Source organism: Diachasmimorpha longicaudata, chromosome 1 (genome assembly GCF_034640455.1).
Source record: "Diachasmimorpha longicaudata isolate KC_UGA_2023 chromosome 1, iyDiaLong2, whole genome shotgun sequence".
NCBI lineage: Eukaryota > Metazoa > Arthropoda > Insecta > Hymenoptera > Braconidae > Diachasmimorpha > Diachasmimorpha longicaudata.
Genome location: NC_087225.1, coordinates 977,939 through 1,001,585, shown reverse-complemented (window position 1 = coordinate 1,001,585; position 23,647 = coordinate 977,939). Strand labels below are relative to the sequence as shown.

The following is a 23,647-nucleotide window of genomic DNA, read 5'->3' as shown; positions in this document are numbered from 1 at the left end:
CTTTCACGATGTTAGAAGAAAATAATTTTTTTATTAATTACTGGCTGATCAGAAATGTCTGTACGGAGGGATGAATACACCCGAAATTATCTGTTCGCTAATCGTATTCCATTTGGGCAATGATCGGAGCAACGATTAATAATAATCAGTAATGATCAGGCCGATAAAATGCGATTCGCATGTTCCTTACACTCCAAAAAGAATTTAATATTACAAAGAATTAACGAGATCTTTCATTCTTATCGCATTCCTTTATTTCAAATGAATTTTCGTTCAATAGTGCGTTTATGATTCAACTCTCCACTTGAGTGGCTTCAATGACCTTCAGAAAATCCAAACAAAAGTTGCGAGTGAAGGTCAACTCAAACCATAAACTCACTGACCAGGAATGCGCGTGATTCGATTGTTGCGGACGAAAGGGTGAAAAGCAGATGGCATGAAACTGAAAGAAGAAATCCCGCCCAAACAAGATTGACTGAAGATCAAGAGGATAGCTCTAATTTTTTTTCTCGCATCAGCACGGATCCACTCATCTGTGGATTAAATACCCATTTTTATTACGGGTTGATAACTCCAAGCGTGTAATTTTCCCAAGAGCTCGGTGGTTTTCTAGTTAAGTGGACCACAAAAATCGACGAGCCGACTATATAAAGCCGTTTTCGAGGATTTCATGGCATTAGTCTCATCATCATCCTCCTCTGCAACGCATCTAGAAAGTTGAAGATGAACGAAAAAAAATTTTCGATAAAAGTTAGAGTTCAGAGGGTCATTAGGCCAATTGTCCCAGCAAAACTTGACCTAGAAAGTGGTTGAACGTCATTTACCTTAGTTAATTAATAAAATTTATCAAATAAAAATAATCCTGACTAGCGCGAGTGTAATAGAATACGTTTTTGAGACGATTTTAATCTGTGAAAGAGTGAAAATTATACAATAAGAAGTGGATTTTTTCCGTTTATTGGATAATATGCAGTCCAATAAAGTGTAACTGAACGTTCAATGAAATAATAATATGTAAGATCGATAAATTAGTCAGTAAGTGTATTGTGTTCAATTTTATTTATTATGTCTGAATGAATTGGAGGGTGCGATGTCATCGGTGATTTAATTTATGATTTTAAACCAAATGAAAGAAGTTTAATGTAAAAACTGTTATATTAACATTATAGTGTCGGACCATACTCAGAGTTAAAGACACCCTAAAATGGTCTCCTCTCTATTTTATTGTTATTTTATAATTTTTCTTTTTACTACCGTAAATTTCAATTTTGTAACACGATTCGTTTTTTCACTTATTACCATTGCAAAATTAAATTCGCAGTTTGTTTGCAAATTCTCTGTCTGTGTTTAAAGTACCAACTAAAATGAAAGGTACGATGTTGAATAGGAAAAAGAGCATTTGTATTTTTCAAAGTTTAAACTGTAGTACTTTTGAATTTTACTATGTAACATATAAAATTTTTGAATAAATGACGTCTGCTTTTGTAGTGGAATATTCCCTAGAAATATCTACTATGGTAGCATTTTTTAACTAATAAAAATTCCTTTCTGCGTAACGAGTGATGGCAAAAATTAGAATACCCAAATTTGTCATTTTTCCCTCAATGGGAAAGTGAAATTTCCTCTGACGTTCTGCCATTTTCATGTTGTTAAATGGTTCCATTGTGTTGAGTAATTTTTGCTAATATTTTCGTGGGAATAATTATTCCACATTGTCAGCGGTGCAAATCAATGGGAATAACGTCGTGAAAATTCGGCAAATAAAATTATGGTGTGCAGTTATAGTGAGGAATGGCGGTGAAGTAAAGGCAATATTTTGGCACAGGCACTCGTAACTTTGGATAACGGCATTTGTTTCGTCTTTCTACGATCTCTCTCCTCATCCTCTGGCAGTGCACAACTCTACTAATAATATTGAGCCACGAGTTATCTACTCGGTTGTTGGTGGTGATTAATGGTGGACAATGAAACTTGCTGAAAGACTCAGCATGGGAGTGTAACAAAGTTGGAAGGATATTTGGCAAGTGTCTTCTAGGTTTCCATAAAGGAGTACATGCTTCAACTATTATTCACGGTAAATAATGTGGAAAATTATATTTCCTAATTCATGTCATGAATTCATTTTTTAAAATTACTGTTAATAGCTGGGTTGTACTGATGATGAGAGATAGGAGCCAAATATATTAAATTCGCCTCGGATTCGATTGAATTTATTTTTAACAGCATCAAAAATTGGGCTTTTGCTTTGAAAACATGGGTTCAAAACCAAAATTCTTGTTTCGGATTTTTTCACTTCACTGACTTTATTAAACTCCATCACATCAATTTAATTCGCCACTTTTCAATTGGCGTCAAAAATTTATTTTTGTTTTCTAAAATTGAATTTAAAATTCAATTGAACCGAGTTGAGTTCTATTTTACTGTTTTGAATGTTGGCCACACATTCAAATTTAGTGTGCGTACAGCACATTCAATTCTACTGGGAATCTCGGACTTGTGGTTGTTCGAATTGAATTATATGATTTGATAAATTATATTTTTCCTGCAGGCACATGACCTTTAATTTTCCTTCTAAATTTTCAACAAACAAAGTTTTTCACGTTGTGAATTAGTTTATATTCCATCGATTAATCATATTATTTTTATGTTTTACACGAATTTTACACGAGTTTTACACTGAGAGTACATTGTGGAGATGAAATAAATTTGAAGGAATTTTTCTAGAAAACTCATATGACCAAAACCCGGTATGAATCCGAAAGTTGACAGAAATCTTTGAAAATTCCATACAGAGATCTGATTTCAGTCGATTACCTTTGAAAGACAAACTAAAAATTAGTAAAGATTTGGAAATTGTCGATATCACTGAAATATCCTAGTGATAATCGTTCTCCCCTCATGTGCTGATTTTCCAAAAAAAAAATCTCTCTACACAAAAAAGCAGATATCCCATTATATTTGTCTAAATCTTCCCATGATTAGAAAACATAATCGTTGAAATTATAAAATTAATGCAAACTTGTGCTGAAAGAATGAATTAATCATTCCGCGAACATTCACTTTGGCACTGACGAATTAATTTTCCAGTCTCCTCAATGCAGACTGGAAGCTCGAGGCAAAGACGAGAGGCATCTTCAGGGGCCTGAGAATGTCGGGTTAGGATCCTCGAGTGTCATCGACTTAACTCATCCTCCATCTCTCTCCATCCAAGGCCTAGTTGCTTCCGCCAAGAGGTTCCCCCAAGGGCTTGAGGATCAAGTCAGCATAATAAGCTTTATGCACTACGTGAATTCTCTCGGTTTTGGTATTCCGAGTATCTGGATGTCGTACTCGTGTGTCTACGCAGTCTGTCGAAACATCGAGGATACTTGTCCCACCGGTACTTAGTAGTATAAATACGAAAATTTGTAGGAATTCAAGTGACTTTTTGGTTTATCAACTTTTCGCTGGTGAAGGGGGTACTATAGGCGGTACCATGTCTCGTCGCACAAGCAAAGTCAACAGATGCCTTCAACAGACGGTATTTCACCGCTTGCATTTTCAACACGCACTAATTTCAACATATACTGTTTTCATATAAACAAATTCAACGGAGACATTTCACGAAAACAATTTAAACGCATGTCCTTCAGGTGAGAGAGTACCCGATGCATAATCGGAAGGTTCCGGGTTCGAATCCAGGTCTGGACTATCCATTTTTTGAGTACAATTTTCTTGTAAAATTATATCGAGACGAATCCTGATGCCGGAAGGTCCAGGGTTCGAACTCGAATCTGGAGTATCCATTTTTTCACTAAAATTTTCTTGTCAAAGTAAACCCAGATTAATCCAAATTTGATGCCTATCCCATCTCAAAATCATATTAAACAAGTGCCTGTGACGTCATAAGATGTCGAACACTATAAAAATGTCTCGTATTGCATGTGACCTACACATGTGAGCTACATGGTCATCTGGAAGTTGATTATGGTTTTTTTTGTTGAAAAATATGGGGAGTAGTTGATCTATTGAATTTTGCATGTATTAAATTTTTTTGTGTTGATTTCTTTGATTGAAACTGCAAATGTCACCATTGCCTTGTATTATTACAGCCGGGAATCGAGCCCGGATCTCCCAGTTTTGAGACCCAGTGCCCAATTTAATTCGTTAGGCAGATTTTTTGGATTTATTTTTTAAGTCCCGAAGAATTTCCACCAATAGAGAGAAATTGTCAGCAAAAATTGCGGAATTGACTGATTTTGCATTTATCATTTTCTTCCTTTTTTAATTATCAAGTAATTCATCGTGAAACAATTTTCTAGAAAATCCACGTTAGGACATAGTAACTCCCAGAAAATGAAATAATTACGAGTTAAGGGCCCACGTGTTTTGGTTTTAATGCAGCGAATCCTTCGATAACTTGTAATTGTTTTAATTTATTTCCAAAAATAAACATTGTTGGCCTTTCAGAAATAATCTAAGTATTTCCAGATTTTTTTCTATCTTCTCTATATCGATAGCAATGCTTTAATTCAACTCAAATAGTGTACCGAATGAATGTTTGGTATTTCCATTTACTCCAGAATGAGGTAAATTGGAACAAAAAACAAACGATCTGTCGATTTATGCCGTGTTGCCCACTCAAGCCCTCGAGAGTTGGCATCGACCGATAGCTGAGTATCCTCGAACTCGACGAATAATATTGCCCCCGTGAATTTAACAGCCTGTGGAGCCTCAAGTAGTGATGGTAAACACGCTGGAGATGGTACTTTTGCTATTTTGCTTGATAAATCACGGGAAAAGGGGCAGATATACATCGCCACAAGTTCATAACAGCAGACGTAATGATTAGCCGATAGGGAATGAATAAACAGATGTAGACCCTGATTGTTGTCGCTTCAGTAAACTGATACTAACATTCCTAGAATATGATTGCAATATTGGAAATATTATCAAGGACAATAACCATAAAGTTGAACAATTCATTTATTGTGGTGGAGCCCGGGGCATGATAGGATACCACTGGTTGGTTCATTGATGATGTGCAAATTAATCTTCTTTTCCAATTTTTTATTTTTCAATCCTGAAATGGTTTAAGCCGTGTGTACTATATACTGGGGTGGGAGGCACAGTAGGGTAGCTTTAACAAAATAGAAAAAATTCAAATTCAATTTGTCCGAGTTTTTAGTTTTAATTGTCCTCAATATGTTAAAAAAAGGAATTTTTAATCGATAGATAGGGTTGAATGTATTGATAGTTCAATTCGGAGCACGATAAAGCCCTAAAAAGATTTTTTTTTATTGACTGATGTATATTTATATATTTAGAGAGTTTTCAATGTCTAAATTATTTTCCATCATTTATGAGATTTAACCTTGATTTATCCACAATTTCTTTAGTCGCAAAGTGTTGAACTGTAATAAGGCAAAACCGAATTCATCAATAATTTTGTAAAATGTAAAAATATATTTCGTAGCAGTTAAATTTCGTTAAGTTAAATACTCGATAACAGAAAATTCTAATTTTGACTTATTACACTGTTCCACTTCGCTATTAATCTAATTAATATTATTTATTTCATTTAACTCTCATCCATTCGCATATTTCCCTTCTTTTTAATCATATTTTATTCAATTTTTTGATCTTTCATTTCCTCCCCCTCGAGTTCTTCATCCCCACCAACGTTTTAACAAGAGCCGAACGACTTCTTCAGCTACCGCACCCTCAAAATATGAAAAAAAAACTGATTTTTCAAAATGTCAAATATTGTCCAGTGCTCCCATGGCACCCAGTCTCTCCTATCGCAATTAATTGTTAATTCACCTGATACGATTCTTCATTTTTCCATCAATCCAACGTTATTCCATCCTTTTCACAATCTCTTTTTTTTCATCCCCCATTCACTTCATTTTTTTTTTCATATTTTTTTCATATCCAACAAAGAGCAGACCGTGGAAATCCGCCTCGTTCTAGAGCGGGTGCTCGTTGATTTCCCGTTTTCATATTCAATATGATCTGCTCGCCATTGTATTCATTGAAAACGAGTCAACCGCACGCAAGATGAGGAGTCCGCGCGCCGGCACAAGAGTGGATCATGAAGCGCACACGGAGGTAGAGAAAGAGAGATGGATGATGAGAGTGGGAAAGGGGATGAGGCACAAAATGGGGTGGTTTCGTAGCTTGACTGACGGTATGGTATATACAGGGCCGTTGGTTGGTTCCGCGGCTTCGTACTACTCCAACTAATGAAAGGAAACTCTTGCCCAGAGAACTCGGTGAATTTTGCACAGCCGGCGAGGGGGAGGGGGTTGCTTTAGACTCGAAGTATTCAAGCTTTTTTTAATTTTTTACTCTTTGCTTTTTGAGAGATACATTAAGCAATCCTTTCATACCTGCTGACGTCAAATCTTTGTAATGGCAGACCATTTTTACGTGAAAAATACAAATTGGAATCTTCATTTTAATTATTGCGATGAGACAAGTTGTAGTAATTATAATGATGGGAGGGATTTATCTGCTGGTTTAATTAATATGAAAATGTTGAATTTTGAAAGATTCTGAGGTGCGGATGTTATTGGTTACTTCGGATATAGTGGAGACATTGATGATTTGGTCGACAAAATTGATTTTACGGAAGTAATTAGAGAAAAACTTGATGAGCCTGAACTCGATTGATCGTTCATGGATTTCGTCAGAATATTTTTACTAACGTTTTTTGAAAACAATGATGACAACAATCTATTAGTAACGATAGAGATAGGGAACTTTTACAAATATGTTTGTTATCATTCCACCTGATTTCGTATCTGAAATTTTTTAAATATTATTTCCAGATGATTTTTGCATTGTGGAGTACCAAAGGAATGAGCGACCCGCCTGTACTAGCCGATACACAAGTTAGGGAGTGCGGGGCGCGCCTTCACGCGCTAGTATCTTCCATTCGATTGTTATAACAAAAAAATTATTTAGACCTTTTTTGTTCGTAAGTTCATTAGGAATAATTTGCATTTATGTTTTTTATCTCTATTGTCCATATTTCTCAGAATATGGAATAAAAACGATAAAATGGCAAATTCCAATTGTTTAAACAATATTTCCAAGTATTCCACCCCATTGTCCTTGTCCATGTCCATGTCCACTAGAACAGTGTTCGGAAATCAGTGAAAGGACTTTGAATATACCCAACTTATCCCCTCCTCCTTTCTTCTTTTCCTGAAAATATCCTTACCCCTAAATATTCATAATTTGTTCAGTTTATCTCCCGCTATGTAATTGTTAAATTCACCCATCAAGAATCGTTGGGTGAAATAATCATATACGTTCCTACTCAACCGGAAAATATCCTTGAATATCCTCCAGGAACTGACTGCACTCTCCAAGTAAAAATAAACCAAAAAATCCAAGAAAACATCCAACATTTTCAATATTGAAAATGAAAATACCATTCGCAATACAGAGGTGACCATTCGTGAAGAACTTTTGAACCTGATATATCTCAATCTCCAAATACCCCACATTCTAATATAAAATACCAATCCAACTGGTTATAACATGAAAGGCCTGCGCCGCGTTTCTGTGCCACCAGTGGCGATGCTCAAGCCCCAGCGCTGCGGTGGGTTTACGGTAGAGGCGGAGCGATGCCAATAGGGAGGGTTGCCAGTGAAATACACTAAGGGTTGCTATTTTTCGGGGGGTGGGTCGACGGCGCGCTGTTCCCTGCGCGCTGGCCACCCTTGTATCGGATAACATGAAACAAAAATGAGAATAAAATACTCGGATGAGAGAAAAAAGAAATCCTCATATGACGCACAAGAAAACATAACTTGCATATTAAAAAAATTAATTTTCCCCTTTTTTTTTAATACAAAAACCAACAAAAACCGCAAACTATCGGGATTGAAAAAAAATTCTGTTGTACCATTGTTTAATTAATAAAATTATGGGTTGAAGTAATTCAATAAAACAAAAATGTATGAGGGGGATATAATGTACCAGATATATACGTGTGCTAGGCAGTAGTCGTGTTACTTCCGGTCGAGTGGTTACTGCGCCTGGCAGCTGCGGATTTGCGGAAGGAGCGTTAAAGAGAGAGAAAGAGAGAAAGAGTGAGGAGGGGGGAGGGGGGGCTGAAAGAGGTTTGGCACATCCACACACGAATGCCCCTTCCCCCCTCCTCACTCCCCCCCCGGCCACCCCTTCAAGTTTTTTTTCTCTTCACATCGAAAATTCCCTCCTGTCAACCTCACCCTTCTCTCCTCCTCGATACTATCTCGGCTCTTTATCACACTCGCATAGTATCCCAATGGAATATAGTTGAATCCAGCAGACGTGTCCGTAGAATTCGTATCGTCCACATTGATTCATTCTAATTCGATTAGTTTAAATGGCATTAAAACAATCCCGGGGATTCATCGGTGAATGCATCAACGGCAAATGCTCACCCTTCGGAGTTTTACGTGCGTCTCGTTGCAGCTGTTTCATTGGGATTGGAAAAAGGAACGAGGTGAAGGAAGGATTTGATGATTTTAATCCAGCAGGTTAGCAGAATGGATAAACAGAAGTGCTGAGATACATTCGGAGGTAAAAAATCGTCGATATTTATGGCACATGTGCAGAAAGTTTTTTTTTACATTCCAGTGCTTGAAAATTATGGTAAATTTTAGTATTCCAGAGCTATTTGAAGTTGTCATAGATGCGAGGGGGAAGTCAGGGAAAAATTACTGTGTCGGACAGTAGAATCGTGGTGCAACATGCTAGAATAGTGGAATATGTTTTACTGACACATAAAAATTCTTATGAATACGGTAAATTTTGTAATTAATATATGGCTTCGTAAAATTTACTAAACAGCACAACATATTTGAAGGTCTATCTTTTATTTGAGTTTAAATGAAAAATTGATAGAAATCTTTGAAAAATTCTCATCTAGGTCAATTTATGGTACTGGGCCTTCTTTCATTTTTTACTGTGCCACACAGCAACTTTTTGGTAACTCATTGTGATTGGTTAACCATGAACCCCGAACGTAGCAAAAATATAAATTTTGAGTATGCAAGTCACTGACATTTAGAGTAAGAGAGTTTAATTTCCATATACATTTTATATTATATGTATTAAATATTTCGTTCATACAAGTTGCAATTCTACATTACCGGCTAGAATTTTAGGAAAATCGATGGACATTTGTGATAATTTGGAATTTTAGGAGAGAAAAAACCGTTTCCTCATACAGATGTACATTAAAATCTAGAGAAAATTCGGTTTTTCACAGTGAGAAATGGATTATTGTTGAGTTTTTTAACGGAAACAGGGAATACTGATGCTCTTTTGGAAGGATCGATACGGTGGGATGCTTCGGAGATGGGGAGAAGGTGGCCTTGCGGAAAATGCGAGGGATCGGAATTCACTATCTCGTCGGTATCCCCCGTTCCCCCGCCCCTAGTGGTGGGTTACATTGCGATGAACGCGAAAAGTGGCGCGTTGGTATGCGGGAGGATCATCGCACGTGCCATTCGCGGGTGAATGAATGGTGGGTAAATGCCGGGGGTTAGTTGCGAATTTTCTTTGGATGAATATTTTATTTTATTTCGGGTTGTAACCAGTTGTGAAGTATACAGGCTGTATACGGGCCTAGTGGAGATTTGAGACTTGTTCGGATCAAAGTCGTAGAAAAACAGAGCTCATGATGGAGCAGAGAATGATGAGATCATATCATCAAATCGTTGCATCGGGTGTTCAGAAATTTTGGATTTCCCAGGTGGGTAAAGTTCATCCTGACGAATGGAGAGAAAAATTCCTTAAAAATTACGGAACAGTTACGCATTTTTTCACTGAACATTTTATACTTTTTCTGGAATATTTTGACCTTTTTCCTGAAAGCTCACTGAAAAAATGCGTAACTGTTCCGTCATTTTTATCGAATATTGTTTTGACTGGCCGATTATGGAACAGGCACGTAATTGTTCAGAAATTCTAAGATGGAGGGTCCAGGATAGAATGAAGCTCGATTTCACGATCAAACCCAAGACTGATTCAGCCCAGATAATTATTAAGTTTATAAATTACGTAACTCATTATACCCAACTATCTTCCTCTAAAATACTTCAAAGAATTATCAACGATAATTAATTATTCAGGAATTATGGAGCAGTTCGAAGGATTATTCGTGGATTATCGGTCAAGCATCGATCGGAATCGGAAAGTATTCTTGAGTTTTCCAACTGAATTCCCCCGAAATCTTCCCAAAACTTCAATTTTCCTCCCCGTTCTTCCCCTAAATCACCTTCAACGCCCCCTCATCAAAATGACTGTATTTCTCATAAAATAAAATAAAAATAACCAGTCTAGAGTAAACCGTGACCAGTTACAACCAAGGAGATAGAAAATCGGTGGTAGATCATCGCGCCCACGAGTTATATCTCGCGTCAAATGCAATGTCGAGAAAAAAAAACCTAATAATAGAAAGGAAATAAGTCGAATAGAAGAAAGGAGAGCGTATGGTTTAGACCATTAGGCCCGTGAGTTATGAGACAAGTTCTAATACACTAATAACCTAGCTGTTGATCGGCTGCAGTTACTGTTGGCTGGTACAACACAATATCGGGATATACCAATTGCCCGGATTGTTCGTGTTCAGGACTAACTCCCCGCAGTGACGCGCGCCACAAACTTTATTCGAGCCGATCAGTCGCACGCCCGCCTCCACATCTCCACAATTTTTTTTTTATTCTCCTTCCATAGACCATTCTTCATTCTTTCCCCTTCTTGTAGTTTCCTCGTGTCCGTCGATGAGCCATTTTTCTTTCTTTCATTTCTGGAAGGGCCTCCTGTGATGTAACGCAATGGTCGGATATTTCGGCTGCGCCAAGTCAGTGTGAAATTCAAATAGCGAAGCCCTTATTAAAGCCCACCCGACCCTCGCCAGATCCCTTTCTGACCGTACACTGCGAATATTATTCACGTGAACTATTGATATATTTCTCTTTTTTAGGGGATCACACACGCCTCTTTTTTATCTGACTTTATCGAGTTTGGAGGTCGGAGAGATTCATTTCGAGATTGTGTGGATTGGTAAAATCGAGTGAATGAGATTTTGGGAGGAAATTGGAGGAGCTGTACCATTAGAAACCGGATATTTAATTACCAGAAGATTGTGAATATATATATGGAAAGAGAAAAATGTTTAAATCATGTATATTTTATACTTAATATAAGTGCAGTATTCTGTTTATTTCAAGTGTATTGGATTTTCAATGGTAAAATCGATCATCAATTAATTTTTACACCAATTTATTATATATTATGAAGAGATCAAGTAACACAGGAACATTTATCATTACTATACTTGAATCGAGTATAAAATATAATAAAAGTAAGCATATTATTATACTCATTTCAAGTGCATAATTATACTTATTTTAAATAGGACGTATATAATTAAGGTAAAGATAACAACGTATTTAATTAAATTATATTTTTTTGAGATTGTCTCATCGCAAACGGAATTAAGTTTTTCTATGAAGTTGTACACTTCCACTTGCTCCTAAACTATACACCATTTACCCTGAAAAGTGACCTCATAAGGAGTCGCTTGGGATATCTGAAGTCATTGAATCCTTTGGGATAAATCATAGCGAGTTATCTTCAAGATTTAGTGTTTGGATAATTGATAGGGAATTGATATCTTCAAAAGTGGACGTCATTGTGATCAATACTAACCCCATATACTCAAACCACTGGTAAACGCCGGGCAGGGGTAGCTAAACTGGTTCCGGAATCAGGTAATCAGCAATCCGGGAACTAGTTCCTTTGTACGCTTTTAATCGATGCTGAGACGAGACTGACATTTAAATATGAAAAATAATAGAGTTTGAATTCGATCAATCCACAGCACATTGACCGAAATCCCAGGTAGGAAATGCCAATGTCCACGAAACGGGCCAGGTCTGGCACGAGACTGGCTTGCCAGATCTGGGCCACCAAGCTTGGCCCGAGGCATGGCCAGACCGGCAAAGAGCATGGCTTGCCAGGCTTGGGTCACTAAGCTTGGCCCGTGGTATGGCCAGACTGGCAAAGAGCACGGTTTGCCGGGCTTGGGCAACCACGCTTGACCCGAGGTATGGCCAGACTGGTAAAGAGCATGGCTTGCCAGGCTTGGGTCACCAAGCTTGCCCCGAGACATGGCCAGGCAGACAAGGGGCATGGTTTGCCAGGCTTGGGTCCCATATGGAACAGCATTCCAAAAATTGAATTCTCATGGGGAATGTTCCTTCACTAAATTTTTCGTCCTTTGATTCTCCTTCTTCCGAAGGTACCATTATTTCTTCTGAACATACTATTTCAGGGGAAAATATGCGTGGATATCACCGTATACCACACATTCTATGACAACAGCCCGTAAGATGGCGTGTTGAGTAGTCTGATTGTGGCAGTAGACATGAGTGTCGTGTGCGGCAATTTATTATTTTAATATTACTCTTTTACTATTGTAATATGTCTCAGAGTTCATATTCACGGGTTAAAAAATACAGACATTTTCATCAACTGAAGAAAAAAGAATCTGTAAACGTAGAAGGCGCTAAAGAAAAAACTCCGGATTACAGTGAACGCAATAATGCCGATGAGGAAGAGGTTAGTTTGCCAACAGCCAATGAAATAACTATCCGTAGTGGATCTATTGTGGATCAAATTAGTGGAGATGTCGATGTTCGACATCTCGATGATAATGCTAGTGCTTGTGGTGATAGTTGGTCGGGTGGTGATGGTGATTGTGGCTCGTATAAGCATCTTAATGATTGCATCAGTGAATCCAATAGCAGCGTTGGAGACAGGGATGAACCAATTCTTGGGGGCTCAGGTTGTGATGGTGATTCAGATGACATTGACAATGATTTCAACAAAGTATTCACTGACAGCATTGGAGACAAGAATACACAAACTCTGGACAAATTGGAACCGCGGGGAATGGAGCAAAAAATTAATCAATGGAATGGAATGGAATGGAATGGATGGATGGATGGAATTGGAATGGATGGATGGAATGGAATTACTTTCATTAATTAATGAAAGTAATTTCAGCCATTGAGAGCTGTTTTCAGTATTTGGTGATTCAAGTCAAATAATATTTATAAGGTTGAAGTTTCACAATCGGACTGCGTCCATATTCCCCAAAGATTTCAAATTTAAGGGTTGAAATTAATTAGTTATATGTAATCCTATCCAAGACTTTTTTATATTTCTAAGTTTGTTTGAAAGAGTGAATATAATAAGCAATATTATATAGAACTAGCACACAATCAATGCAACTAAATATCATTCTGTGTTCCGGAGTTGCAGATGGAGAAGACATTATTGTAAAAAAAGGACGTCTTTCCGAGATGAAAAAATAATTCTTATCAGGATAATTCGTATCAGCAATTGTCTATGGATATAAGAATTAATTCTTATCATCCATAGCGGAATAAATTATCCATAATATTGCTATTATAATGACTGTTTTCATGCTTGAATTGAAGCACGATAATTTATCAATTCTAAACTACTAATTTAAAAAATAACATTGGTGCGTTATTTTGTTGGATATTTTGTTAATACAATCTTCGAATTCTGAAGACTGACTGCTAATATTATTAGATTGTAAGAGAGAGTTTATTAAGACTTAATATGGTATGTCGTATTAAATTTCGGATTCAAATGATCTACGTAGATTATTTATTTTAAAAGCGGATGAAAATAATCCACAAAAGATTTTTCTACAATTTATACCTGCAATCATTTTTTTGAGTTTTCATATTCTGTTCGCGGAAAAATCTCATAGTTGTGATTATCTTTCATGAAAATTGGAGATACAAACACTGCATATCTTTAACTGTTCAACCAAAATCGGATGAAAACATGTACTATGTCGATAGGAGGAAAAAAGTTTTTGATTGGCTGAGTTTTTTTGTCAATAGATTTAATAAATTTAAATATAAGTTTTGTCACATAATAAAACTGTTTTCTGTATAATGTTGAAGGTAATAAATACATGTCTGCTTATCAGATATACCGTTCATATATTTATTGGTGATTCTGAACCCAATACAGGCAACGGTTGGAGCCTGGCCACAGCTCTGGTCGTAAATCTGGGCCAATTTCGGGCCGAATGGTCAGCCCAGAATGCGGCCAAAGTTCGGCAATAGGTCTGGGCCAATTTCGGGCCGAATGGTAAGCCCAGAGTGCGGCCAAAGTTCGGCAACAGGCCTGGGCCAATTTCGGGCCGAATGGTAAGCCCAGAGTGCGGCCAAAGTACGGCGACCGAAGTCTGGCCAAAGTTCGGTCCCAGGCCTGGCCCCGTGTTATCATCCCAGGGTCTAGCCAAGTTCGGCGCGAGTTTGGCTGGAGCCCGGGTGCCGAGCTACGGCAGCTCGGCGGCCGTGCTTGTACCAAGGTTGGCCCATTCGTTTTTTCCTACCTGGGATCACCCGAATTTGTCTCCATTCTAAAACGTTGAATGTAGTTCTATAAAACTTCAATAAAAAGTCAATAAAAATTCATTGACTTAATAAAAATTATCAGATTGAAGTTCACTCACTGATTTCGGAATAGACTGAGAAAATTCACGTGGGAGTAGTGTCATTTTTTCCCAAAAAACATTCTGTTCCAGTTTTTTTAATCACTTGAAGTGGTAAAATGTGATAAGATTTCGATCTAGGTCTAAATTCTTAACTCACATTCCTTTGAATATTGGCAAATTTGAAGTCTGTTCCATTTGCCAATTCGTTCGTTCTATAAGGAGTAGTGCAGGCAGACCTTACTAGTCAAGTTAACAATTGATTTCTTTGTATTTGTAAATGTGGGCAGTACCACAGGATGTGGTCAAAATGATCGTGATGGTTTATTTGGACAATTTACATTACTATTGCCAGAAGTGTGGAGACGGTCTAAAGTATAATTCAAAGTACTTGGCGCCTTTTTCCTTATAGTTCGTCGCTTGTGCCAGAATCATGCTCATTCTACTTGACAACTCTTCTGTTTTCAAAATAATTTCAGTTTCGTTAAACTTCGATATAATTTCCCCTTCGCAGGTTTCGCACCGGAATCACGGAAAAGGTACATTATTGTTATTGAACATTACCCAACGTCCAAGCATTATCTATCTGCTCCAAAACATGTGGTAACTCATCTCTAGAAAAATAACTCCATTCATTTTTTAATTAAATTCACTGTCCCCGGATGACGTTTGATATGCCTGTTAGTGACACTTAAAAATTTTCCCTTCATGCATCTGATGCATTGCGTATTTAAACGTTAAATTTCCGTCGGATAGTTATGAAACAAAATCCCGATGACTCATCCCAATTCAGTTCGTTTCCGCGTCCACGGCCACATCACAAACACGCCCGGCGGCCCTCTCCACCCCTCCCTAGCTCTTTCTCTTTTGCCCTCGCGTGAACCATGCTACTGTAACTAAATTTAAAATTTTTACTTACTTCCAGGCTACTGCTCACCCTCGTTGTCATTACTACGCTGCAATCAGCGTTGCCGCTCCATCCCTCCCCCTGGCATCACCTTTTCCTTTCTTTCGTCTCGCATCGTCCCCTCTTGTCCATGACCCCCAGTGTTACGTTTTTTTCCGTGATACAGTGAATGTTGATATACGTAAACTCCTCTATCGAAGCCACTTCATTTCATTCCAGCGCCCTCCGCCGATTCCGATTGCCCATAACGGAATTAACTGCAACCATTTGATATACGACGGAAGCCGAAGTTTTGGGGAAAGGCGACAAATTTTATAGGGTAACTTTTCAACCCCTGAGGAATTTTATGGAATAAAAGTTTTTAAGATTGGGGGGATATGATTTTGAAATATTTGTGTAATTGTGATTGATATTTCTTCGATTTCATCGCCGATTGGAATTGGCAGGTATTGACAACAGGGCTGAGCTTGATTGATCCTAAACTGCCGAATCTGGTAGTGCCTAGTGTAGGGTATTAAACTCGTGGTTTAAAATAAATTGTCGCCAACGTATTTGCCAGGAATGGATGGAACGATCATGCTCGTGAACAAACTGTCTCAATATACATATTCCTCATACCCTTGACATTGTCCGCAATATAGTCGATCGATAAATTCATGAAAATTATACACCCAGTGGTACCAGTCGAAATTTTAAAATGAGAATATCTTACACTAGGATGGGTCTGGCTGCAACCGGTGGTGATGCCAGTTTAGGGCCAACATTAGTTTGGTAAGTCACTCCGGAGCCCAGTAGTCAGTCTAGTTCATAACCTGGTTCAAGCTTCTTGCCTGGCTTGGACCTTTCTAGAGGGATTCTGGCCAATGGTCATACCAATGGAGTCATAAAATTATGGAAAATTGATTGGAGTCTATGACTTTTTATTTATTTAAAAAATCAACAATTGTCTTATGCTAATGGTTGATTGATTTCAAGCTGATTAATTGAATCGACATCAGTTGCACGACTTAATGTACGTAATACGAAGTCTTTTATATATTATGTTTAAGTATTTGATAGCAGTTTTATAACAATGTTATAAATGGAACAGAAAATAAATATGTGTTAAATGGTTTAGATTAGCTAGGATCAGGCCTACCTTATACTCGTGAGCCTATGTTGGGCGTCACCATTGGTCCAAGCCTGGTCCAGCCTTGATCCGATTGGTGATTCCAACCTGGGAATGAGTCACTCAGAATTTTTTTAATTGAGAAAACAATTGAACAAAAAATGCTAAAAATGTGAGGAAATACTTCTAACAAGAAATTCGTTTCTACTATTTTCCCTTCGGGTAAAGTGTATCCCTCGGAGTAAGCGATGCTCTAATAATTTGCCGAAGAGCGAAGTACGTATTGTTTTTATATTTTTTACTGTTTTTTTTTGTTTCCAACCCTGCTTCTTGTTGCCAGAGAAAAGTTCGAAGTAGATAGACGTGGGGTTAGAATATTCCGTATCCTACGCTCACTCCCTCTTCTTCGTTCACCGCCCTACTGGTTTCCAGTTTTCCTCGCTTTACTGGATATATAGTGTATATATCCTAACTTCTCATTTTATTGTTTTCCACCCAGACAAGTTTTTGCTATCGCAAGTTTCTCCTTGCCTCTTACGGTGAAATGCGGTAACGGCTATCGGACGTTTCCTGGGTGTACAATGAAATACGAGTAAAAGGAGGTAAATTAATATAGCTTCGACAAGTGAGAAGAAATTGATAGTGAAAGCATTTTCTTGTTCTCCTCAGTCAGTTCATTTTAACCAATTCTGGCCACTACAATTACTTTACCATGCACGGAGAGAAATAGTTCAATAAAAATTACAGAAAAGTTTCGTAATTCCTAAGTGAGAATGTAGGGCGGATGGAAATTACGAATGATCCAATCAACAGTAGGAAACAATCCAGAAAAATTACGTAACTCATTGTACGCCATTGATTCTTTTTCTTTTTCATCGGATCTTTATTGTTGCTTACAAATTACTGAATATCTATGTAATTTTGTAGTTGTCTTCCTCCGGATAATAATCTTTGAAGGTTGGAAGGATATATTACAAAGTTTCTGTACAAAGATCGTGATATGGGTTAGCAAATTCTTTCTGGTAACATTTTTCAATTAAAATACAAAATTAATTTTAACTCATCGATAAACATCACGGATATTAGATTTATTTCGTGCATAAATTTTTCTTTGTGAAATTCTCTTCTTCTTTTCATTGGATTGGATCAAGCTACAGTGAAAAATGATCAAGTTGAATCGAGCCCAGATTCTCAAGGTTGAACCAAGCTTGAAGTTCGAAAACTCACAAAGTGTTCTGGCTGGAATTTCCAGTCTAGATTGGGGCTTGACCAACAGTCCTCGCTCAACCCTTCAAATTTCCCAACAAACGATTCCCCAATAATTAATTACCATTGCTAACTCCTTGAAGTATTTTAGTGGAATATAATTGAATACATTGAGGAACGTAATTTATGAACCTAATAATTATATGGGCTAAATGGAATATTTGCGTCTGAGTTTGAATCAGTTTGCAGTGGACAATGAAATCAAACTTCGTTCTATCCTGGACCCTCCAGCCTGGAACAACAAGACTTTTTCAAGATTGGATTGAGCCTATACAACTCAAGTTGGATCAATATAGGATTCAATGATGGAATCAATATTGCTTCCACACTACGTCTCCCAGGCTTAATCTTCAATCCTGGATCTACCTTATTTCCATCGTCAGGATGTCCATTTCTCATCTGGGTCTCATCCTGGATTTTTCCTGAGGAAAATCGAATTTTTCAGCCGAAAGAAGTTCTTTCTCCTGGACGCCAACAAAACCCTCCGTCGGTCAAAAACCGCGGGAAAAAAATTGTTTTCCGCACCCAGTAGCCAAGGAGCACATTGTCATATCTCATCATCACCTAGGATCGATCATATTTTCGGCGATGTTGACTTTCCATCAGATATCAAATGAAGAAATACTTATGGAAAACAGTTTTTGTTCGAAGGAACAAGAGTTTCGATCTCTCACAACAATAATTATATGGCAATTCCTATAATATTTTCTCTCACTGCACATACGAATAACTACAATCCTCAGCGCCCCCTTTACATTAATTTCATAGCCTGATAATTTCTACCAAGATGACTAAAATATAAATCTCTCATACACCAGAACTCATTACAATGAAGTTACAAATTGTCAACAGTAAAATGGTTTGTCGTTTCCCACTTCCTCACTACTGTAAAAATAAATAGAAGGAAGAATGGACTCCAAAGTCGTGTCCTTTCGTTCTCATTAATTCTCCGTGGTCACTCTACCGTGATATATACGCAGAAAATAGACGAGTATATACCTATATGAAAGTGTAGTTGCGCCAAACGAGTGTCGTTGGAATTTTCTCAGGAATCTTATTTATTATCCAACATAGGGTGGGGGGGATGGAAAATGCGCGAAAGAGTGAATAAGAGAGGTGGGAGGGAGGGGGGAAAAGACATGGAACAATCATGAACTAATTCGGTTCCCTTAATTACCGGCAAAAGAACAATAAGATTCAGTGCGCTTTTGTTTCGAGCAAAAATGAGAAATTAGATCACGGGTCGACGATTCAGCCGCGAGTTTGTGATGAGAGAGAGAAAGAGAGAGAGCAAGTAGAAGAGAGAAGGGGATGTTGAGTGACATTGTCACCCTAGAATAATGTTTCACCGGAGAATTTTTTTTTTTTTTTAATAAATATCTCGAGATTTTTGGCGCCGATATCCGGATGTGGTTCGTTTAAGCCATAACTTGGACGATTGGATTCATTTTGCGTTCTCGATTCTGATGATATTGAAGTCGAGTCAGGTATTCACAGCTTGATTTTCGCGGTTCGGGTAAACAGAGGCATCAGAGGCCTTAGAGGCATTTGATGAGGTTCATGTAGGACCTCAGTTTACCAGGAAATCACCAGGAATTCTAGTTTCACCGCTTTCAGCGAGGGAATTTTACGGTGTTTTCGTCCTCTTTCACTGTCGAAAAGTCTCGACACGATCCGGAGGATCGTCACCCTCGAGCTATGTTGGCAATTGTCCAGATGCCGACGTGATTGGGTATCTCGCGGCGGACGAGGTCGGGGGTTTTGGGGAAAAATTTATATCTGGGGAAAAAGACATTCAGGTGGTTTTTCTGGACTGGGAGAATGACGCATACGAATTCAATTTTTATTTTCAAAAATGGGGGAAAAGACAGCCCTTCAGTTGACCAAATCACGTCAGTTAACGAAAGCTGTTCATCAAAGTAAATAGTATCAGTTGGCATGTGTTTCAACTCAAGAGTCAACAGTGACGAGTTAATAGTAAAACTCATTCGATTTATTCATCACTTTGATGATGATGATGATACGATTTTTAAGAAACGGACTCCATTGTCTTTCGTTATTCCTCTATCGGACATTTAAAAAACTGGGGAGCAGGGTATTGGCCAAAAAAAGTTTAACTTCAATGTCCATCCTTAAATGACTCAAGCCGAGTGCGACGAAGTATCTATACACGACACAACTACCCCCTGCACTATCTCTAAATGAGTTTTAATAATTACCTCGAGCAGGAGACAATGAATTAGAATATTAGCGTTAGTTACACTATGTAAATTATCTATGCTCTTTTCAATAATACATTTTTTATATTTTCCAGATCAATAATTAAGAAAATACGCGATTTCACATTATAAAATTTCCTGAATCATTCCGTGGCGCTGGCAGTACTGACCAACCAAATGAGAGACTCAGATGTACGTACGACATTGAAGTATTACCAACAGTGGCTTTGAATGTGTTGGGAATAATCATAGAAGTTAAATGAACAACCACTCTATTCAATTGAATGCTAAATTCAATCTTAAAAAATAAACTCCATGGAATATAAACACATTTCTTTTTATTTAAAAAAATCAATGGAATCTATTAAAACCAGAAGAAACAATTTATGAAAAAAAAAGCTCCAAAAAAAAGGTTTTGGTAGTCTACCAAAACCTTTCGCTGAGAATTTTAAAGAAATAACCAGAATCAAAATAGAGCGCCGAAAAATACAGATTATTTTCAAAATTTAGCATTTCTCACAACAATATAGAAATTCATCAATATGACTCATTCCGATGATGATTTAACTCATCTTACAGCTCCTAAATTCCGCATCACCCTTTTCTACCATTATTTCAAGCTCAATTTTACCATTTAAGGCCCACAGCATTTAGTACATCATACGAAATGCCCTCAAATTTCTCTTAGGCAACGATAAAATAACTAAATCGTCTCAAAACCTAAAAAACTGGATGCAAAGTGATCCCATTGATGAAGGATACCGTGTCCGGTTCAGTTGATCAGCACGCGTCACCCCATATTACTCACAACTATTCTCTCCACCGATTGCCGATCTCCCACTGTGTCCGCATCCCCTACCGTAAGCGATACAGCCCCCACCCCCCAATCCAATTGTCCCATCCTTCTTAGTCCATTACAGCTTTCTTTATTGTTGGCCTCGTCAACTACCCGTGTGGCTCCACACAATATTGCCATGAACGGAACGGCCCCTGTCGACTACCTGGCCCCTCTGCTCCTTCATCCAACTTCCGGATTCAAGTTTAATTGATTCAACTCCGTGGTCTGTAGTCAGTGAGGCGAATGAAAGAACGAGGGCACTCGTCTTCAGCGAAGAGAGGTCTACCGGGAAAAATTGCGGATAGGGCGAAGTGAGGTTGCTTTATTCGACTTGGTCTTCGTACCACTATCTTCGCAGGATACTTATCCGCTCATCCTTTCCGTGTTCTCCTGTTCACTCATAAGCTGGCAGAAGCAGACATATAGATATATACCGAAGATAATAATAAAGATCACAATAATAATCGCAGTATTAATATATTGCTTGATAATAATAATGTAAATAATAATTATTTGTGATGAATATGTTTTTAGTGAGGTGGCGTTACTCACAAATCTGAGAAGGTGCAATGAGCCTTCTGGCCCTTGGCAGTCACTTAGTCCATAGGTGCCAGTAAGTGGGCCCTTCGAGCATCTCGTAGAGCCCTACTATCCCGTCTCTATCAATATTTATATTCGTAATGCAAGTGGTCCTGGTCACTGCATCAAGTGCTTAGGTGGTGCGGACCCTCTACTGTGAGTCCCCATTGTAATACATAGCAAATACTATTTATTAGCTCAATTTATATATATTAATCATTCTGTAGGAGAGAAAAGCATGTTTAGGCACGAATCGTGTGCCTATAATGCCCCTTTCCCTACCAGACTAGTCCCTTAGGTGGTCTCCACTTGCCATCGCCCCTGTCTGTGTATCCTCACTGCCGAGGATGATCTGATGGTAGCGCCATCACAGTTACCAGACAGTCCCACCCAGAACAGCGGCCTCTTGAAGTCTCCGTCCGCAGCAAGGATAGCCGCATGACCCTTCTAGTTCCTGTCTAGGCAGTAGGTTGTGGTTATCTTGGTGACCTGCATGGAGATGTGCTTGCCCCAACTGAATCTTCCGTCGTAATTTTTTTCAAAAATTTCTTTCTGGGACTTTTGCCGCTCTCAATCATAAAAAAAGTCGTCATTGATTTCTAGGACAGTGAGCATCAGTTGTTCACTCATTTGACATTGGAATAGCTCATATGGAACTCAGCAATCAGTTCAACAACTGAAAGACACTAAATTATTCGACTCAGACTGGCAATTCACGTAACGTTCTCTCCGATTTCGCATATCCATCCGTCAACCCGATGACCGAACAAAAATTCCGGAAACAAGGAACGACGAAGAAGACTCGTTATAGCGGGTTAAACGGAAGCGCGTGCTACCCATTGGAGGTCGTGACTTAAAGTCAGCCACGGGGTGGCGGTGGCCCTGCGTTAGGAGGGGGGCACAACGGGACGCTCAACCATTTAGAATTTAAGAAGAGGGTGATGGAGAAACGAAAAGCCATAAAGCCACGCGACCGGAGACGCCCGGCAGGCGCGTCACAGCGTCGGGACGCCGAGGGTTCTGTCCTCTCTCTCTCTCTCTCTTTTGTCGTCCCTTCACGAATAACTAAATTTTGTCTTTCCCTAGGTTAATACAGTGCTACACTGAAAATGCCACGGGCAATTTTACGTCAAGAAGTGCACGCACACAAACCTAAGGTCACAGACCATTAAGTCACCAGCGTTTCACCACAATAAGCACACGATTCTCTGCAAACCGGACAACGCCAGTGGGTAAACCGCTATTAGGCAACCAATGAGCCGCTTTCAGGGAAGATTTCTCGGGTAACGGAAGTCCATTAACACTTTTGCATTACATGGGGGGTTATTGAAACGAAATAGAAAATGTTTCGTTGGTTTTCTGGGTGAGTTATCTCATTGTAATGACTTCTTTCGTAATTCTTTAGAAATGAGTTTTACCCGTTTCTAGTCATTTTCCGGTCTTTTGAAATGTAACGTAATTCTATTTACCTGCAATGTCCACCATTGGGTTTCATTATTATGATTATTAAATTTTATGTTTTTGTTTGATCGTTGAAAGATATTCGCTGAATTAGAAAAACGCTGAGATGCTCCATTTGTGGATGATGAATTAAAGGAAGGATTAGGGGTAGGCGGTGAGAAAAATTTAATGACACTTTACACTGGTTGAGGTTCTTTGAATTAAAATGATTATTCGAGGCCACGTGCCACCAAAGCCAGATAATTATAATTGAAGTTACTTCACTGTGGTTAAGCTTCTAATCAACGTTGAGTTGATTGTTTCTAAGTTCAGTAACTTAAATTATTAATGATTGAATATCAGAATAAACTATGCGGATATTCGCTACGAAGATGTACTTAAAGTTCGGTGATGTACTGTGTGATGTACTTGAATTAAGAAGAGATATTTTCTATTGATTGATTCAATACTATCGCATTCTGAGATTGACGAAGACTAAGTGACCCGAAGTGTCGCTCGGGAATTTTGGGCATTGGTCACCTGTCATCCTTTACCCAGTGCCCTTATTAATTCACGTTTTCAACAAAACTTTTTTATGTGGAATTTTATAAGGAATAATTTTGTATTGATTTGTTTTCGTGCCGCTAACAATATTTACAGAGATACTCCGCAAAAACGGTAAAACCGCAACTGTAATTTGTTTAAATGCTATATTCAGGGCAAATTTCAAGGGGGATTTTGCAGGTTTCTATTAGTTTGC

At 38.3% G+C, this 23,647-nt stretch overlaps 1 long non-coding RNA gene across 2 annotated transcripts; it reads left to right on the top strand.

Moving 5' to 3' along the window:
- Positions 1-389: 389 nt before the first annotated feature.
- Positions 390-7,488, top strand: LOC135173104 (uncharacterized). Of its 2 annotated transcripts, none has more exons than XR_010301248.1 (3): positions 390-2,074; positions 3,088-3,379; positions 6,813-7,488. It is a non-coding gene; the product is annotated as an uncharacterized LOC135173104 (long non-coding RNA). The 2 variants fall into 2 exon arrangements; XR_010301250.1 differs by lacking the exon at positions 6,813-7,488 and adding an exon at positions 3,456-4,702.
- Positions 7,489-23,647: the final 16,159 nt, after the last annotated feature.